This window comes from Girardinichthys multiradiatus, chromosome 17 (assembly GCF_021462225.1).
Source record: "Girardinichthys multiradiatus isolate DD_20200921_A chromosome 17, DD_fGirMul_XY1, whole genome shotgun sequence".
In the NCBI taxonomy this organism is placed as follows: Eukaryota; Metazoa; Chordata; class Actinopteri; order Cyprinodontiformes; family Goodeidae; genus Girardinichthys; species Girardinichthys multiradiatus.
In genome coordinates, this window is record NC_061809.1 from 6,942,459 (window position 1) to 6,949,503 (window position 7,045).

The window sequence follows — 7,045 nt, forward strand, 5'->3', positions numbered from 1 at the left end:
ACATTTATAATGGAGTACACATGCTTAACATTCATATGTAATTCTGTTTTTGGAAAGCAAAACCCATAGTGTGGTTAAAACTGATGGAAATAGAAAGTACTCCAGTTCAGTTATTCATTGTAAGGTAAACAAGCTGAGTTACAGTTCCAATAAACGCACACAATCCACATCACACTCAAATCAAAACAATGGAAAACAAAGAACTGTAAGCAGTATAAAAGTAGGCTATTATAGAACGGTCAAAATGCAAGCTAAAAGAAGGAAGTGACCATGGACCTCCAGGGTTTACACTCATCAACATACTAAGTTAATCTCCCTGAAGGAATGATTCTACAGTGTCTTGCAATTGGTCACACTACTATTATGAAGTTTATTTTATTGGGACTTATTGGGTAGACCAACATAGGTAGTTCATGACTGAACTGAATGAAAAACAATAAAATGTTTTCAAAATCTTTTACAGAAAAAAATTATCTGCCTAATATCTCTTCTGGTGTTCCTCTAGGAGGCAACAAAAGTTATGTGCAGTAAAATAATTTATTTTTCATCATATAAGAAAAAAAAAGTAAAAGCAGCTGAAGTGGAATTAGAACAGAAAATAAATAATATTAAGACTTAAAAATAACTTATGCTGGCTTCTGGTTATGGCGCCGAGTTGAACAGACGTATTGAACAAGCGCTCCCAGCATGGTCAGCTAATGCCCTACATTATAGCTGTTCTAATCATTTAGAGTCCTTAAAAGTATGATGAAATGGGGAAAAGCACAAAAAAGTAACTGAATACAGAATTAAAGAACTGGGGCCTCAATACAAAAGAGCGTGCAGCTTTCATATTAAAAGTTTGCGGTAGGGAGAAATTCTGAAACTTGCACAACAAAATTCAGATTTACGAAACCGTGCGTAGACATGGCATCGCAAATGTAGCCTTCTAACATCCCAATTTGCGTGGATTTGACGTAGCTGCACGTGATGCTTGAACTTCCCAGCCCCCGGCCTAAATACATATCCAAAGTAGTATAAATAGCCGGACGTCACTCATCACGTGTCCAAATAACCATGGCAACGGTTCTGTGTCTGCACACCACGAGGGATGTTTGTTGTCAGTTACAGCAAACAAACAACTTGAATGACATCAGCGAGTCAAACCTGACCTGTCAGCTCGAACTCGTTTAGTTCTACAATGTCTGCATCAAGTCCACACGGTACTCTAGCTGTAGCACTAATTAGTGCTCAATGCTGTTCATTATAATCACGTGAGTATTCCTCCCATATTTCTATTAGGAAAAGTGTCACCACACAAACTATGTGAAGTATTTTAAATCTTTAAAAACCATTAAGGATGCCACATAAAAAAATAGAAATCACCTGGAATCCACCCATTGCCAAGTCTGCTTGAGGTTTGTTCCCAACACTTATAGCATAAATGACTCATGAGCTGAGGAGGCCAACATGCCACTGCATTAGTGAGACACATTGGCACATAATAAATAGGTTGCAAATATATTGAATGAAAATGCCATCTATTCATAATTCATATTCACTTACAAATGGGGCCCTATAGCAATATGAGTGCAGTCAATAGCTTTGATTACATTCAGAAATCATCACCACGCTGCAAATGAGAACTACAATTTAGGGGAACTTTTTATATGTGAGCAACATACTGATGAGTCAGTCCCCTATGGCTGGCATGGCACGGGTCAGGGATGACTGTTAAAAACCCGACTTGTCAGTGTACTCCCTCCCAAAATGGTTGAAAGGTACGCAGCATAGTGAGATCTTGAACTGGCACTGGAGATTCACAGTTCTATCGGAGTCTGGGATTTTGTGTGTACTGTTTCATGCCTGCAGAAACCTTCATATTACCAGCTTTTTTACCGAAAGGTGCACGGTGCTTATGAATGCAAGATGTATTAAGTGGTAAATGCAGCTCAATATAGAACATTAGTATATCTGTTAACACCTGAATCTAAACACCTGTGGGTCTGAGTAGAGCACACTTGTGTATACAAGGTTTCTCCATAAGAATATGCAATAGTGTGTGTGAGAAGCCACAGCCCCCCTGGACCCGGGACAGATACGGAGGAGAGAGAATTTAAGTGCACCCTTTCATCAAACATTTTGACAGGTGGGCGGGACTTCCGGTGGGGGCCATGTGGGCGCCATGTGGTTGCCATGTGGGCAGGGGGGGTGTGTCCAAGGGGCGTAACAGTTTTTTTTTTTTTTTTTTCAGCTTTAATGTGATTATTTCATTATTACATATTTTTATTTATTTATTTTTTGTTCATTCTCCTTACAGAGGTAACGTTGATGGTAGGACAGATTGGATACAGAAACGGACAACGCAGGAAGACAGTCTCTACAGCCTCACGGAATCTTCGTAATAAGGCCTCATCGTTAACGCTTCTGGCAGCATGTCAGATTCTGTTAAAGAAGCATTTTGGTGACATCAAGGTGATTTTAAACTGAACTGATCACTGTGTTTTTGTTTTTTGTTTTTTGTTTTTTCTGTAGGTTAGTTTTATTTTTATTTTGTTTCTTATGTTCATAGAAAATGGATAACCGAATCAGACTTGCCCTGGATGAAATAAGAAATTTAGTTAATGAACTTAACGAAATTCCCGTTAATGCAGAAGAAAATAGCACACCGTCTCCACACAGCATTGAGCAAAATTATCATAATCCTTCTACGACACACTCCGCAGATCGGCACGGGGGTCATTTTAATACCGATGTAGCAGTTAGTTCTGATCAAGTAATCAGACTTGCCCTGGATGAAATAAGAAATTTAGTTAATGAACTTAACGAAATCCCCGTTAATGCATCTCCTGCTAACAGTGAAAATTTAATAAATGAACATCAGCACGGTGACGTTTTAAACGTAATCAATCAGGCTCTTTCCGATTTGAACAGCGAACCGTCTCCACACAGCAGCATTGAGGAAAATGATTCACCTGACAGTCATCAGAATCTTTCTACGTCACACGCCGCAGATCGGCACGGTGACGTTTTAAACGTAATCAATCAGGCTCTTTCCGATTTGAACAGCGAACCGTCTCCACACAGCAGCATTGAGGAAAATGATTCACCTGACACTCATCAGAATCCTTCTACGTCACACTCCGCAGATCATCACGGGGGTCATTTCAATACGGGAGTAGCGGTTAGTTCTGATCAAATAGAGCGAGATCCTCCAGCTGTGGTTGAACGTGAACATTTTAATAACCATGAAATAAGGAGACCTTTTACCATACCGCCGCCCTGTCCAAGTAACGTTCCAGATTTAGCAGCATTCTATACAGACATCATGCGTATTATAATTGAATTAGCCGACGCTGCGAGATCGTTAACCAGACGTAACGACGTTGTGCAGCTGGAATTAGTGGGTGAAAATCTCAATCGTCACATCACATTTACTGTTACAGATGATGGAAATATGATCCTGCCTGCTTTCGAAAACTTCCTCGACGATTTAGTACAATCGAATGCAAATATACCTGTAGATAATAACATGGAATTTGTTCTTCAGGTTGTTAATGACCCAGCAGGAGGTTCTAAGCGTAAAGCTGCAGGAACGTTAGACTGTGAACTGTTTAATAAGAAAATGCGTCATTTGTATATTATAAACAATACCGGTAATCAGTTATGTTTTGCAATCAGCCTCGCACACGTCTCTGATCCTGAGCTCACGGATCACCGTGCTGTAGAACTGGGGAGGAGATGGCAGCATCAGGCAGGCCTCGACAAGCAAACAGCAGTTACTTTTAGTGATATTGGTAAATTTGAAACCAGTCTGAAGAGAACAATTGTAGTGTTTCACAGAACCACGGGCTCTACTGCTCTGTGTAAATTTGAGACCAGTTTCCCTGATCGTTCAAACCCTCTGTTTCAAGGTCATTACTATGGGATAAAAAATCTCAAAGGTTTTATGGGGTGCAGATATATTTGTAATTACTGTTACGCCAGCTATCAGAATGCCAATACACACCATTGTGAAGGTTATTGTCCAGTGTGTCGAACATATACATGTATGCAAGAGATTAGCAATCCTGTAAGCTGTGCAGGCTGTCAAAGAATCTGTCGTAATTCCTCATGTTTCAGCAGACACAGGGAACCGTGCATCAGAAATAGTGCTGAAAGGCCTATGAGTGACTGTAAGTTGGTAAAACTGTGTAAAGTATACAAAAGGAGATATGTTATTCCAATCAGTAAACTGAATAAACCACACGTGTGTAATGTAAAATGCAGTATTTGCGGTGAAAATGTACCTCCCAGCCTAGACATTACATGCGATGATCATAAGTGTTACATTCAGCCTTGCAGTGCAATTAATCAGCTTGATGATAAACTGATTTTTTATGATTTCGAATGCCTCGTCAATGAGAGCGGCGTGCATACCCCCTTTCTGGTCTGTGCTAAAACGTTGAAAGGTGATAAATGGTACGCTTATGGACTGAATTGCACCCAAAAATTTCTCCTGCATTTCAGGAGGCCAATGTACAAAGGTTACACCTTAATAGCGCACAATGCGCGGGGGTACGATGGTTACCTGATTCTCACAGCAATGCTGCAGTTAGGCATTAAACCACATATCGTCATGGTAGGGAGTAAAGTTCTCTGTTTAACCGACCCTGATTACAGGTTAAAATACATTGATAGCCTGTCCTTCATGTGCATGAAGCTTAGTGCCATGCCGAAAGCGTTAGGCTTTACCGATCAAAGCAAGGGTTTTTTTCCCCACCTATTTTCCTCTGAACAACATCTCCAGTATGTAGGGGCTTTTCCTCCTCCATCCTGCTACGCTGTAGAACGCATGAGTCTTCAAGAACAACAGGTGTTTAGCAGCTGGTACAGAGAAGCGAGCAAAGAGGTCTTTGACTTTAAGAAAGAAGCTATTCGTTATTGTAAAAATGACGTTGAAATTCTTTTTCAAGGATGCTTAAAATTCAGAGACGAGTTCTTTAAGGAGACAAGTGTGGATCCGTTTAAAAGTATCACAATAGCATCAGCCTGCATGAAGGTTTTTGTAACCAATTTCCTTCCTCCTCAAACCTTAGCCATTCCATCACCCCTGGACTACAGACGTAGCAGTAAAACGTTCTCCAGCGCGTCCATTCAATGGCTCGGCTGGATTGCAGACAGCAGAGCCATATTTATCGAGCATGCATTAAATAGGGGTGAAAAGAAAATCGGGCCATATTCAGTGGATGGGTATGCAGAGATTAACGGTGTCAAAGTTGCGTTTGAATTTTATGGCTGTTTTTTCCACGGCTATAAAAAGTGTTACATGCCTCATGACAAGTGTCCGTTGAGAGGGGTCGCATTTGAACAGTTTTACGCAGCCACTGTTGAGAGAAGCAAGGTGTTACAAACTGTGTACGGCCTTCGTCTCGAAGTCATATGGGAGCATGAGTGGATTGAAATGAAAAAATCAGACCCAGGGGTGATCAGCTTTCTTGAGAAAGTTAATGCACCCGAACCGCTATCCCCCCGGGATGCGCTGTATGGTGGACGCACCTGTCCTATGAAGTTGAGGTACACAGCGGAACCGGATGAAACTGTACACTATGTGGATTACACATCTCTGTACCCTTATGTAAACGCCAACTGCGTTTTTCCCCTCGGACACCCCACCATCATTTACAAAGATTTTGATGACCCCAGCAGCTACTTCGGTATAATCAACGCTGTGGTCTACCCACCACGTAACCTGTTGTTCCCTGTTTTACCTTACAGAACATCCCAAGGTAAACTTGTGTTCACTCTCTGCCGCTCATGCGCTGAATTAAATAACCAGTCAGGTCCCTGCATGCATAATGATCAAGAAAGAGCTTTGACGGGAGTTTGGGCGAGTGTAGAATTCTGTAAAGCTTTGGAGTGTAGTTATCGTCTTGCTAAAATCACAGAGGTGTGGCATTTTGAAAAGAGAAGTGATACAATCTTTAAAGGTTACATTCATTGCTTTTTAAAGGGTAAGCAGGAGGCTTCAGGCTATCCGTCTGAAGCAGTGGATCAGGAGAGTAAGTCAAAGTATATAAGTGACTACAAACTGCATCAGGGCATCCAATTAGACCCTGAGAAAATCGAGATGAATCCTGCCAAAAGGCAGGTTGCAAAATTGTGTTTAAACAGTTTTTGGGGGAAATTTGCGCAAAGAAGTGATCTGTCTCAGACCACAGTCATCACTAACCCTGAAGACTTTTTCAGCTTCATGTTCTCGAGTAAATACAGGGTTAACTATTTTCATTTTTTCAACCCTGAAATGTGTGTAGTGCAGTGGAACTACAGCAAACGTGTCATATATCCACCAAGTAAGACAAATAATGTGTTTATAGCAGCATTCACCACCGCTTATGCACGTTTAAAACTTCTCAGCAGCATGGAGAAGTTACAGGACAGATTGATTTATATTGACACGGACAGTTTGATTTATGTGACAAAAAGTGGTGAAACTCCTCTGGAATTGGGGAATTATCTGGGTGATCTTACTGACGAGTTAGATGGTGACAGCATTTCGGAGTTTGCATCGACAGGACCCAAGAGTTATGCATACCAAACTAAAAACCGTAAAAAAGTAGTGATACGTGCTAAAGGCATCACTCAGACGCATGAATGCAGCGAGAGGGTCAATTTTGACAGCATCAAAGGGCTGGTCGAGGGCTACTTACAGGGGTCAAGTGAGGGTGTCATTGAAATCCCCCAGCACACGATCAGGAGGGATAAAAAGAGATTCCGTTTGACAAACGCGACATTTCTTAAAAAGTTTCGACTGGTGTATGATAAGAGACGTCTTTTTTCTGACGGGACAACTCTGCCTTTCGGTTATTAGAGTTGAAGAAGAAATAAAATAAAAAGTCACATGGATTTACAGGAGATTGATTTTGATCCTAGATTTAGAGCCCCTTTCTCATGTATGATAGTTGGACCCAGCGGCTGCGGGAAAACTTTCTTTGTAAAAAGTATTTTACAAAACTGTAATCATGTCATGGATATTGTTCCAGAAAATATTGTATGGATTTACACATCTTTTCAACCCATGTATGCT